The sequence below is a fragment of the Herpailurus yagouaroundi genome, unplaced genomic scaffold (genome assembly GCF_014898765.1).
Source record: "Herpailurus yagouaroundi ecotype Mexico unplaced genomic scaffold, PumYag 210, whole genome shotgun sequence".
Classification (NCBI taxonomy): Eukaryota; Metazoa; Chordata; class Mammalia; order Carnivora; family Felidae; genus Herpailurus; species Herpailurus yagouaroundi.
Genome location: NW_024412441.1, coordinates 25,055,162 through 25,067,464, shown reverse-complemented (window position 1 = coordinate 25,067,464; position 12,303 = coordinate 25,055,162). Strand labels below are relative to the sequence as shown.

At 47.8% G+C, this 12,303-nt stretch overlaps 1 long non-coding RNA gene across 3 annotated transcripts; it reads right to left on the bottom strand.

The window, feature by feature from the left end:
- Window positions 1-5,940: 5,940 nt before the first annotated feature.
- On the bottom strand, window positions 5,941-9,672 carry LOC121016212 (uncharacterized). 3 transcript variants are annotated; one of them, XR_005784169.1, is made up of 4 exons: window positions 9,432-9,672; window positions 8,545-8,613; window positions 8,167-8,276; window positions 5,941-7,641 (listed from the first exon to the last, which is right to left on the bottom strand). It is a non-coding gene; the product is annotated as an uncharacterized LOC121016212 (long non-coding RNA). The 3 variants fall into 3 exon arrangements; XR_005784168.1 differs by lacking the exon at window positions 9,432-9,672 and having other exon boundaries at window positions 5,941-6,923; window positions 7,311-7,641; window positions 8,545-8,686; XR_005784167.1 differs by lacking the exon at window positions 9,432-9,672 and having other exon boundaries at window positions 8,545-8,686.
- Window positions 9,673-12,303: the final 2,631 nt, after the last annotated feature.

The following is a 12,303-nucleotide window of genomic DNA, read 5'->3' as shown; positions in this document are numbered from 1 at the left end:
GAATCTCTTTAATCAAATCTATAATTAATTCTCATGCTACCCAGGTTTGCACTGGAATCTTTAATCATTAATTCAAATTATCATCCATACGTCCTACCCTGGAAACATACTCCGATACTTTCCATGTTTTCACAGCAATACAGCAGCAGGGCGATTGGAGAGCTCTTCGATCCCAGAGTGGGTGTCGAGTACTCTGACTCAGAAGAAGAAGGTGTGGTTGACATCATGGGTCCACCCTCTGCCACCGCACCCATGAAATCGCTCACATCTGAATCACCTGCTCTCTTTCCCAGTCCTCACTGTGTCTCTGTGAACTGCTCTTCAAAGATCAAAGTTCTCCTTCCTTTCCTCATTTGTGGGGTTTTCTCCTATCAAAATTATATATGCACATATCTTAAAGTCAGATTGTTCCACAAGGCTTTTTTATGAAAAACAGCAGAACCTCCTTAGCGTGTTTCGCTCTCCCAGAGGCAACCCACTGGCCAAGAGTTTAGCACATTTCTTGGGTGCTTCCTTTCCTATCTGTGAATAACATGCTCCTGTTCCTCTTCCTGGAGTCTTCCGTTTTAGGTCCTATCTGTGAACCTCCCTTTATGGACAAATGACAAGACTGTCCTCATTCACCCCATAGTCATTGCACCCTACTTCATCCACATGCATTTCTTGACTTTCCATCCTCTGAATATCAATGCAGTTACAATGTAGCATGGTTGTAGCAGTCTTGTGTTTACATAATTATGCTTGCAAATGCTATTTGCAGCTGAGTCACACTATACTGTTACTTTTTCTTTCTTGTGCAATAGTGTTTTCCCTAGAGCTTATCGTTGTACGGGGTGTGTGTGTGTGTGTGTGTACGTGTGTGCGTGTGTGTGCACTTATCTCCCTGTGTATTTATTACCACTATACACCCAAACACTATCCTTGTGTATACTCAAACATGTGAGGGCATCTATCAGGTCATTTTTCCGGAAGAAATGTCTCTGCCATATCCTTTGTTTTTTATATTCTGAGTCTTCCTCTTCTGTGGTTTTATAGAGTACATCCTGTAGCAGCTTCCTGACTAATTTCTTCCTGAGGTGAATTTCTTGACATCTTGCACGTCCTAACAGGTCTTTGTCTTACCCTCACACTTAGTGGATCTTCCGGCCGGGGATAGAATTCTAGGATAGAATTAAGTCCTTCCTGGAATTTGGAAAGCGTCGTATCCCTGTCTTCTAGCTTCTGGGATTGATGGGTTCATACAAAGAACTCTGATTAACGTCATTCTGATTCTTTCTGGTTTTTTTTTTCCAAAATAGTTCCTTTTATTGTCTTTTTAAATATAATGTCATTCTGATTCTTGATTTTTTTTATCTGTGAACCACTTGCTTGTCACTGTCAGTGCTTTGAGTCTTCTCTTTGTCCCCAGCATTCTGAAATTCTTCAGTGACGTGGCTTGGTTGGCATGCATCGTTTTCATACTTTGAACAGGGTACACGGTGGGCTTTTTTTGTTCTAGAAAATAGCGTCCTTTGCCATTAGGAAATATTCCTCTATTATTTCTTAAATAATTTCCTTCCCACTTCCTCCTGTTTCCACTCCAATAATTTACTAATTGGATTCTTGTTACCTGGATTGATTCCCTAATTTTCTTATTTTTCCCTGTCTTTAATTTTTTTTAATCTTTTTATGCTACTTTATGGAAGATTTCAACACTACCTTTCAGCTCTCCTACCGGGTTTTAAATTTCAGCTATCATATTTTTATTTTCTCGGGTTTCTTTTGTACCCTGTGTATTCCTTTTAGATTAGATACTATTCTTGTTTTATGGATGCAGTATCTTTTCTTACCTCTCAGAGGTTATTCTGTTCTCTTCTTCTGTCTGCGTAGTCTCTTGCTTCTACAAGGTGCACTTTTTCCTGTTGCTTCGCTCTTTGTTATTGCTGGGATATACTTCACCCTGGGCATCTTGCCTGATGATCCTTGGTGGTCAGTGTGTAAGAAGGAGCCACTAAGGGCTGACTGGAAGCCTTTTGGGGGTTGTGGCCCATGGTCTTTACTACAGGATGATCAGGCTGGGCCAGGTTCTTGGGAGCTCCTGGGGCCAGTCCTCATCTGCTGGTGAGGCTCCCCAGAAAGGACACTTCCAATCTTGTGCCTGAAGGGTATAGAGCTGGCTTCCAGGGTCCCCACCCTAAAATGGGAAGGAGACTGGAATTTTGAACATTTACTTGCAAACTACCTCTTATGCTCCCATCTTATGCATCCCAATAAGCTATCCTTATTTTAGCTGCACCTGGTGCTCCCAGATCAGACAGCCTCAGTTTACTCTCTCCAGAAAGTAAACCCCCAGGTTGCTGCTGAATCTAGCCACCCCTTAAAGAAGGCTCTTTCAATCACAGTCTCAGTAGCACTTACTTCCACCAACTTTGAAGAGTTAGTGTGTGGGAGGAAGTGAGTCTCGTCATAGAAATAAGGTTGTTTCTCAGCATTTGCCACTCCCAGTGAGGGGTGTCCTTTTCTCCAGTCCGCTAGGTCAAGTACCATTTCTCCATCCGATTCGACCTTCCAAGGTCTTCTCTAATTCTCTTTGCCTTTGTGGGTTTGTGACTTTTAAAGACTCATTACAGTTATCTCAGTGGGGCTTCAGGAGGGGGTGGAGCTAATGCTTATCTCCACCCCCCCGCTAAGACTAAGGTGCCTCATTTGCCTTTGCAGCAAAATTTAAGGGGACGCCAAAAAACTCAGACGTCAAGGCAAATAGTATTTAGTGCAACCTTTTTTTTTTTTAATTTTTTTTTCAACGTTTATTTATTTTTGGGACAGAGAGAGACAGAGCATGAACGGGGGAGGGGCAGAGAGAGAGGGAGACACAGAATCGGAAACAGGCTCCAGGCTCTGAGCCATCAGCCCAGAGCCCGACGCGGGGCTCGAACTCCCAGACCGCGAGATCGTGACCTGGCTGAAGTCGGACACTTAACCGACTGCGCCACCCAGGCGCCCCTAGTGCAACCTTTTAATAAATCAGAATTAATGCCCAAAGTCCACCATGAGCAAAACATCACAATTTTAAATAAAGACAAGATCAGTATGACTGATTTTTCCTTGAGCATCATGTTCCAATATGGTTCAGTATGGCGTTGGTACGATCCATTACGTTGAACCAGTCCTAATGTTCTTGGTGTTCTTCATGACCACGTCAGGCTGTAACGCTCACAAGAGGCTGCAAATTATGTTTTCATTTGGCCATGATGCCAGTTCCTTGAACATCCAAAACCAAAGGACTCACTGGTCTGGCCTGAACCATTTTTGGACTGAATGTTGCCCAAGCATATGGTAGATGAATTTGGCCTGCATTGATGGGCATATTGCTGTGTCCTGTCAGTGAACTTTCTTTTATCTTAATAAACACCTCCTTCAAAAACTTTGGTGAGTTAAAGGGCATATGCATGTGTTAGCAAGACAAAAAAAAAAAAAAAAAGAAAGAAAGAAAGAAAAAGAAAGAAAGCCCTGAAACTCGTGTTTTTAGATGTATCAGGACCCTGGGAGCATATTTGAAGCATTAGCCAGCAGGAAAGCAGCCCGATGAAAGACGGCATAAATTCAGGTTTTCTGCTATAATTTATGTCAGGAATTTTTTCACAACATTCCCACCTTCACAGATTAGTGTCCTCCATGCCAGGCTGAACTCAGACACCTCAACTTTCGGGTGGGAACTTCTGTGCAAATCCAAACCCTCGTTCTCTTTTCGGAACCCGGAGGCCGTTCGACCACACATTTCTGGATAGTGTTAAGAGGTGAGCTACAACTGACTCCAAACCTCCTCAGAGGTCAGAAAACTCTCATTATCTGATATTTGCCCGTAATTGCCTGGTTCTTTTAGAAAAATCACATTCTCCTTCAAACAGATTGCGCTTCAATTGTGCCCTCCCTGGCGGCCACGTTCCCGAACCCTCTTTCACTGATGTCACTCTGGATCCTCTTTCAGAAGCCCCACCCCTCCGGGTGGACTTTTCCCAAAAGCCTCCCACCTCACCCTGAAGCTAAGTAATGGGTCACCTTCAAAAGCCAAGGTGCTGTTCCCATGGCGATGTTACAAAGGCAAACTTAAGTTTCCACCGGTACTTTGAGACCCGAGATGACAGGCGTTCTAAAATTTCAAGGCAAAATGTTATTCCCTTCGTCAAGTGGATCCCTCGACGAAACGTGGAGGGACCTGGCTGGCAGTTGTCCGTTTTCTGAAGGGGCAGATAACCTACTTGCGCTCCGCTCTTGGAAGTGAGTGAGTGTGTGTGTGTGTGTGTGTGCGCGCTCACGCTCTTCACCAGCAGTGAATGTATTTGTAAGGTGCCAGGCAAGAACAAGGTAGCATTATGAAGACGAGCATTACCTCACGGCTCAGAGGCTCCAATGAGACCATACCTGGAGTGCTCTGTTCTGTCTCAGGAAGCTTGGTCACAGAACGATGAGGTGGCCACTGGAGGGATACCAGGAGAACAGAAAACAATAAAGAGATACAGGAAATCAAGGCTGCCAAAACACGAGAAAACATCTCCAGAAAACAACCATCCCCATCTTCGATCATTTAGCATTATTTAGCGACAGTCTAAAATGTATGAGCTCCACGCTGTAGAGAATGCAAAGGTGAATAAGATCCGGTCCCTTCCCCCAAAGCGCGAAGGACGTAGAAAACAAGCGGCCCGAGTCGCGGCAACCTAAACAACTCAAACCTTCCGAGCCATTGTGCACACGGAGGAGGAGGTGTTGTTTCATCACAAATATTGATTGATTTCCTGAGCTCCTGTTAGACAAACAGGGAGTCATCAGGCTCGATACACACACATTAAACAAGCAAGCACTCCTGTCTTCTACCAACAAAAGATTTTAATTGAAAAGCAAAGCAAAGCCCAATGTAAAGCGGCGTTGCGATTTCAGTCACCTGGGAGTGGTGCCGTGATGGTCAAGACTCTAAATAAGGGAGAAAGACGGGTGGAGAGAGAGAAATTGGCGCTCCGAGCAAAATTCCTTCTTTCTGAGATTCAGAAATAGTTATACACGCAACAGTCATGGGATTCGGAACGGCAACGTTCACATGAAATTTGTGGCGTAGAGGACAATAAAGGAACTAGCTGGGGCAATGGATTTGTGGTATCCCAACTGTATTGCGATTGATGGCTCTAGCATTTCCCATGCTGCTCTCACAAATTGCCACCAACTTGGTGCATGGAAACAGCGCATGTTTATTGTCTGATATTTCTGTAGGTTAGAAGTCCTCACTGGGTTAAAAACCAAGGTGTCGGCAGGGCTGAGCTCCTTTCTGGGGGCTCCCAGGGAGCAACTGACTCCTGGTCTCTTCCCGCTTCTAGAGGCTTCCCACATTCTTTGGCTGACGGTCCCTCCATCTTCAGAGCTGGCAGTGGAGGGTTGGTCCCTCCCGAATCTCATCAGTCTGATGCACTATTTTGCTTGCCTCTTCCGCTTCTAAGGACGTCTGTGATTACGTCAGGTAATCTGCTTATTTTAGGGTCAGTTTGATTAGCAACCTCAAGTCCCACTTGTCACGTGTTATAAGTTGAACTGTGTCCCCTTCACAAAATGGTATGTTGAAGTTCGAACTCGCAGTGCCTGCGAAGATGACTTTGTTTGGGAGCAGAGTCATTGGAGATGTAGTTAGTGAAGATGAAGTCACACTAGAGTAGCGTGGGCTCCTCATCCAATATGACTGGTGTCCTCATAAGAAGACAATCCGTGTGAAGACACAACACAGAGAGGACACCATGTGGAAACGGAAGCAGAGGCTCGAGTGCTATATCTACGAGCCTAGGAACACCTGGAGCTCTCACAAGTTCGAAGAGGCAAGGAAGGGTCCTCCCTACAAGCTTCAGAGGGAACACGGCCTTGCCAACACCTTAATTTCAGACTTCTGGCCACCAAAAGCACAAGAAAATTAAATTCTGCTGTTTTAAGCCACCAAGCTCATGATATTTTGTTATGGGAACCCCGAGAGACTACTACACTTACATTCTGGCAATTTCCAACGAGAAGGAGGACAAGCGTGTTTGGAGACGATCCTCCACGGGTCTTTCGGGTTTCTGCACATCCCGAGAGAAGAGGTGCACGAAGCCTTCATTCCAGACTATATTTTTCAGAACATTTGTGTAGCAAACAGCCTTGAAATATCGGGGCGGTGTCTACCCCTGGAGCAAAGGTGCTTTACCGGCAGTAGAATAAAGAAATGTCTCCCTCCAGGGCAAAAGTCAGGTAAGCTTTACTGTCCATTACAAAAGATTCAGGTTCCCCCTAAGCACGGGGTGCCTTTCCTGTACCACAGCCCACCGCAGGGCCAGTGTGTCACCTGGCCCTCCTGTGGGAGTTGGTGCTGGGGGAACCGGTGTAAACTCTGGTACTCGGGCTGCTGCTCTGGCTGGCTGTAAGCTCTGATCTGTCCTTTGTCTCTGACCCAGGCATCTCACGTCCTCTGCCAGCACCTGCGAATCTGTGATAGACTAACAGGTTAGCTTGCAAGTAGGGTAAACCTTAGACCCCTGAGTACATGACAGAGGAGAATCCAGGTAGACGATCCGGCAAGTGGGAGAGAAGCTGTGGCGAGCAGGTGCAAATGTATAGGTCAAACATCCCAGCACTTAGCTCACCTGACTTTTGGCATCACTGGTTGTCTCAGTGGTTCTCCAGGTGAGGTCCCTGGATCCACAGCACCAGCATCCCTGGGTGGTGTGCTGGCAATGCAGGTGCCTGAGCCACGTCCCAGACGCATGGAATCCGAAACGGGGTGGGGCCCAGCCACCTGGGCTTTAACAAACCCTCCAGGGGTGCTGCTGCATGCTTTTTGGGAAACACCGGCCCACGCTGTGGTCAACTTTCCGGCTGCAGGGTCCTTGTGTGCACACGTGGGTCCTTGTGTTTGCACTGGGGGATGCTGAAACCTAGGAAGCCATGGGGCACAGGAGACAGACTTCACCTGTCCACTCTCTGTGGCTTCCCTGCCGCCACGTGGGGGGGGGGGGGAACAAGGTGCTGTTTTCTGCATTTTCCATAAGGTTCACCCTCGACACCCTCACCCCTAATGGAGACCAGGCCTTTTACTAAAGGAACACGCTGAAATCGTGCTAGCAAAGTTGGTCGACATTTGCAACCCCTCTCACAGATGCAAACTGGGCTTGTCCGCTTGACTGTGCCCTAGAGAAGGAAGGGTCAGAGAAAGAAGGGAGGGGGCCCAGGAAGAAGTGTTTCTGGGGTCTCATAGAGGCAAGATTTGCCCCAAAGTGAAAATAACCTGAGTGGGGCGTGCTGTGTACGTGACTGGCACAGACCTCACACACGGAGGGGCCTGCTCTTCGCAGACAGGGTCCGAAGTTCTCTCTGCTGGAGGCGGCAGGATCCCAGGCAAGAGGGCAAAATGCCGTATGCAGACACAAAGTCACCACTTGCAGACCAGAATAGGGACCCGAGTCTGCAGGAATCATCCAAAGGCTTCAAGAGGGACAAGCAGATTCAACAATGCATGGGATAAAAAATGACTATCCGGAGATCCAAGTGACTGATAGAGTGTCTTTTCTTTTTCTGTCCTCAGCTCCAAATTACCTTGAAAATCCTCCCTAGCTCTGTAGCTCCAGATCAGAGTGAGGGATGAACAATATTTTACTGCAAAAAAAAATAGTACAGGGGAGGAAAAAAAAAAAAAAAAAACCAATCCTGACATGGATCTTAGGGGATTTTTTTTTTCTAACCCACATTTCTTTTCTTCCTCCCACATTGGCGGATAAATCCCAGCATCGAAACCATTCTATTCACTACACATCACTACACATGCAGAGCTTTTAAATATACTGGTTAGTAAAATGCTGAATGCAGCAACAACCGAAAAATGACTTTGATACCCAAACTAATTTATCCGTACCCTCTTGTTAGATGATAATAAAGGGTTTACGATGATCACATCTTGCCTCGAATGGGCCTGCCATCCCTGACAGATGAGCATTTGTCTGAGGGCACAGCATCACCTCATCTTTCTGTGGGCTCCTTCCCACCCGGAAAATGTGTTCTGGGCGTTATGGGACCGTATATTAAATCTACCGGTCCCGTAGCTTCCTGTGAGCGGCCGCAGACCACCTCGTGGTCTGGAATATTTACAGAATGTTTTATTAGTTTATTACCAGTGGACCTCACCATGCTCCTTCTACATGAACAGGTTTTTTCCAGTTTAATTCTCTTGGCTAGATCACAGTCACGTGTGCGCTTTTCAAACTGCCTGTTTTTGTGGGCTGGGGTGATTCTCACTGTAAAGGGGAAAATCTGGGGCTCATCGGGGCGAGTACATTAGCTCCCACCGTGACCCCGAGAGCCACCACCATATGGGATGAGGGGCGTGGCGGGAGACAGTCCACCCGAGCTGGGGCAGAGAGGAACGTGGCCTACATCTGTCAGCAGCACATAACAGGAACCCAGACAGGTGGCCCCTGAGGGCTGCTGGCACGTGTGGTAGGAGGCCCACGTTCACACGAGGACCCAGGCGGGCATGCGGTGGAGGATGGAGGTCGCTCTCACCTGTGTCTGCAGTTGGGGTGAGGTGTCTGTGTGGAGCCGGGTCTCCAGACCAGCCAAAGAGAAAGCAGCCTGAGGCCGTAAACAGAAGGGTGTTGGGGCGCCTGGGTGGCTCAGTCGGTTAAGCATCCGGCTTGGGCTCAGGTCATGATCTCTCAGTCCGTGAGTTCGAGCCCCGAGTCGGGCTCTGTGCTGACAGCTCGGAGACTGGAGCCTGCTTTGGAATCTGTGACTCCCTCTCTCTCTGCCCCTCCCCCCGCTCTTGCTCTGTCTCTATCTCTCTCAAAAATAAATAAAGATTAAAAAAAAAAAATCTTAAAAAAAAAAAAAAACAGAAGGCTGTTGGGGAGCCTGGGTGGCTCAGTCAGTTGAGCATCTGACTTCGGCTCAGGTCATGATCTCTCAGTCCGTGAGTTCGAGCCCCGCATCGGGCTCTGTGCTGACAGCTCGGAGCCTGGAGCCTGCTTCGGATTCTGTGTCTCCCTCTCTCTCTGCCCCTCCCCTGCTTGCGCTCTATCTCTGTCTCTCTCAAAAATAAAAAGAGATTAAAAAAAAAAATCTTAAAAAAAAACACAAAAAACAGAAGGGTATTAAGTCAGGATCTGTGGAAACCCTGGGAAGAGGAGTTTTAAATCAGGGCAGGAGGCCCCAGAACCCTGGAAGGGGCCAAGGCCAGCTCGGATGTGGGTGGAAACAGCAAGAAGCACTTGCTTCTGGCTCGTCCTTCCAACTAACCAGGCTTGCAGCCCTGCCTTCCGGGTCAAACAGGGGTGAGAGCCTGGGCCTCCTGCCAGGGAACCAGATCTCGTGCCAGTTCTGCCCCCACAGGGCTCTCTGGCCTCCGGAAGGCCACCCCACTCTGTTAGGCTCTGTTTCCCCCCTCCACATACCTCAGAAAGTCTTCAGACTGGACTGAGGACCTGCACCCTTCTGACTTTGATGCTCCCTCCCTGGTGGTGGTCCCTTGTCACTGTCCTCACCGTGGTGAGAACCACTGTCCGGCAACCAAAACTGACCCCCGGCTCAAGTGTTTCTGGAACATTCTGACAGGGACTACACATGCGTGGTTCAAGTAATGGCAATTAAAACCTCCTGTCCTGGCTGATGCACTTCCTCCACACCTCACATGGCTTCCATTGCTTCCTCTTGTCCCACCCCACCCCACACCCAGCCCTCGGCCCTAGACCATAGGGCCCTGGCCCTCTGTCTCCATTCTGCGCTGGCAAGTAAGGAATTCTTTATGGCGGGCTAAAGAAGGGACCTCAGGGAATCCTCTGGTGCCACTAATTGTGACCCAAATTCCACACTTTCATCTAAATAACCTGCCCTGTCTTTTACCTCTTCTCGCTGGCCCTGTTGGCAACGGGAGGTACCGCTCCCCTGTACCCACAGACCATGGCGAAGGGGGAGCCCTAGAGGGGCCTTCCCAGGCAAGGCCCACCTGAGTGCAGGATGCTAATGTATCTCAACACTTAAGTTCTTAAGACTGCACATATGCATTTATGAGACACAACGTAAATACACTTCCACAGGCGTTGAGGGAAATACACAGCTTACGGTTTCGTGTCTGAGACATAGCCACAAACAGAAGTTCCGGCTCTTTGTCCTGAGGATGATTCCACACAAACGACCTGCAAACACTTCAGCCATCTATGAACTTAGTCTCAATTCTTCACGACCTCTAGTGGCAGAAGAAGGACTCTGCTATTTTTCCAGGTAATCTGGTCTTCACGTTTGCCTTATCATCATCTCCCCTGAATATCCCGCGTCCACTGAGCTCTCCATTCCCACGGCCACCGCCCCCCCCTTCCCCTCATCCTGCATCACCAAGAAATGGCTTCGGAAGCAGCCTCTCTGAGCCCGCCGGGTACCCTACCCTCCTTCCTACACTCCTACACCCAGAAAGGAGGCACACCACAAGCTTGTGACTCACCGGCCGCAAAGCTGCCCTAAACGGTGTTTAGGGGATTATCCCTGGGGCGCAAGGATCTAGGCACCTCCTGTAGGGCTGTTTGAGTATGGGCCACTCCCTCAGAGTCCCCAGAGGCAGGTGGGGAGGGAAGGGTGTAGAGTCACAGGCACCGTTCCCCCAATCCAAAAATTCTAAATTCCAAAACACAGTGGACTCCTGGGTGTGAGTTAAAGGACTGGGGACATGCTATGTGGATGGTTGGTTTCCCAGTGTCCCATACTCAGTGCCCAATTCCTGGTCAATCCATTTGGGAAGAAGTTAAGAGTCTGCAGATAATTTCTCTCCCTCTTTCGCACCCTCTCTCCCCCTCTGCCCCCTCCGTCTCCTCCTCTAGCCTCCTTTCTCCCTCTCTCTCCTCCCATCCCCTCCCCTTCCCTCTCTGACTTCTCTTATCTCTGTCTCCCTGTCTCTCCCCGCTCTTCCCCTCACTGTCCCCCCTTCCCCTGACCCCCACTATTGGATGCACACAGGACACTGAATATGGCCCTGCTGGCCACAGGCAGCCATTCTGTGACCCCGAGCGGAGCCAGACTCGGGTTAAAGCTCACACTGAGGGTGGCAGAGCAGAGAAACACAAAAGAATCACGTACTTGAGGACCTCTTTGAGTGCCGATCAGGCCAAGCCTGGACCCACCCTCCCTCTGAACTCAGTTACATAAGATAATAAACTTCCTGACTGTTTAGACTGGTTTGAGTCAGGCTTTTCAGTTATCTTTTTAAAGTGCAGATCTTATCATGGCACACCCAGCTTAGAATCCTTCCCCAGGACATTCAGAATAAATTGCTACCTCCTCCAATGGGCTCAGGGCAGAGATCATTGGCCCCTCGGCGCCCAGTGTAACTCATATTCCCTGAAATGAACTCTCTCTTCCGGCAGCCCCAAACTATGTGAAGCTCCCAGACCATGCCTTTCAAGATATTCTCTGCTGGAATGTGCTTCGCTTATTGTCAATCCAGTGCAAATTCTGCCTTCAAACTTCAATGCATCATCTTCTCGTACCTCTTCCTGATCCCCAGGGAGCAGAATAGTAGAGGGGCTGAAAGTACGGGCTGGGGCAAGAGGAGTGGAGAGGAGCTGCTAAGAATGGGGAAGACATGAAAAGATAGAGGAAAGAGACTCTTAAAAACTGAGAACAAACTGAGGGTTGATGGAGGGTGGGAGGGAGGGGAGGGTGGGTGATGGGCATTGAGGAGGGCACGTGTTGGGATGAGCACTGGGTGTTGTGTGGAAACCAATTTGACAATAAAGTTCATCTTTAAAAAAAAATAATAAAAGAAAAGAAAAGATAGAGAAAAGATAGAAACTGAATCCTGGTCGGAGCATTTGAGGCCCTGGATCCAGCTTAAACTGGAAGCAAAACTACCTTAAGTCATGTGAGTTTTTAGGTGAGTTGAGTCAGATTTTTGTTAGTTTGTTTGTTTCTTACATCCCAAAGCATTCCAAAATTTCTTTCCAAAATTCAAGCCCTTATCATACTTGTCATGGACTGACAGCTTTTCAGGGGCAAGAGTCATAGATTATTTGGTTTTCCATTCTCTGTCCAGTCCATATCCATTAGAAGATACTCAGTAAGAGTTCAATGAAGTTAAATAAGCTTCTCACTCTTGCAAGTTCTACTTTAAATTTCAGAAACGCTGTCTCTTAACATTGTTGGTTCAAAAACATGCTGAATTCTAGTGAGACACGAGATTGGTTTTTTTTTTAAGAACAAAATTGAGTGCATGCTTGGTGTGTCATTTCAATTGCGTTGAGGGCACAGAATAGAATATTAAAATTATACACTCTTTAT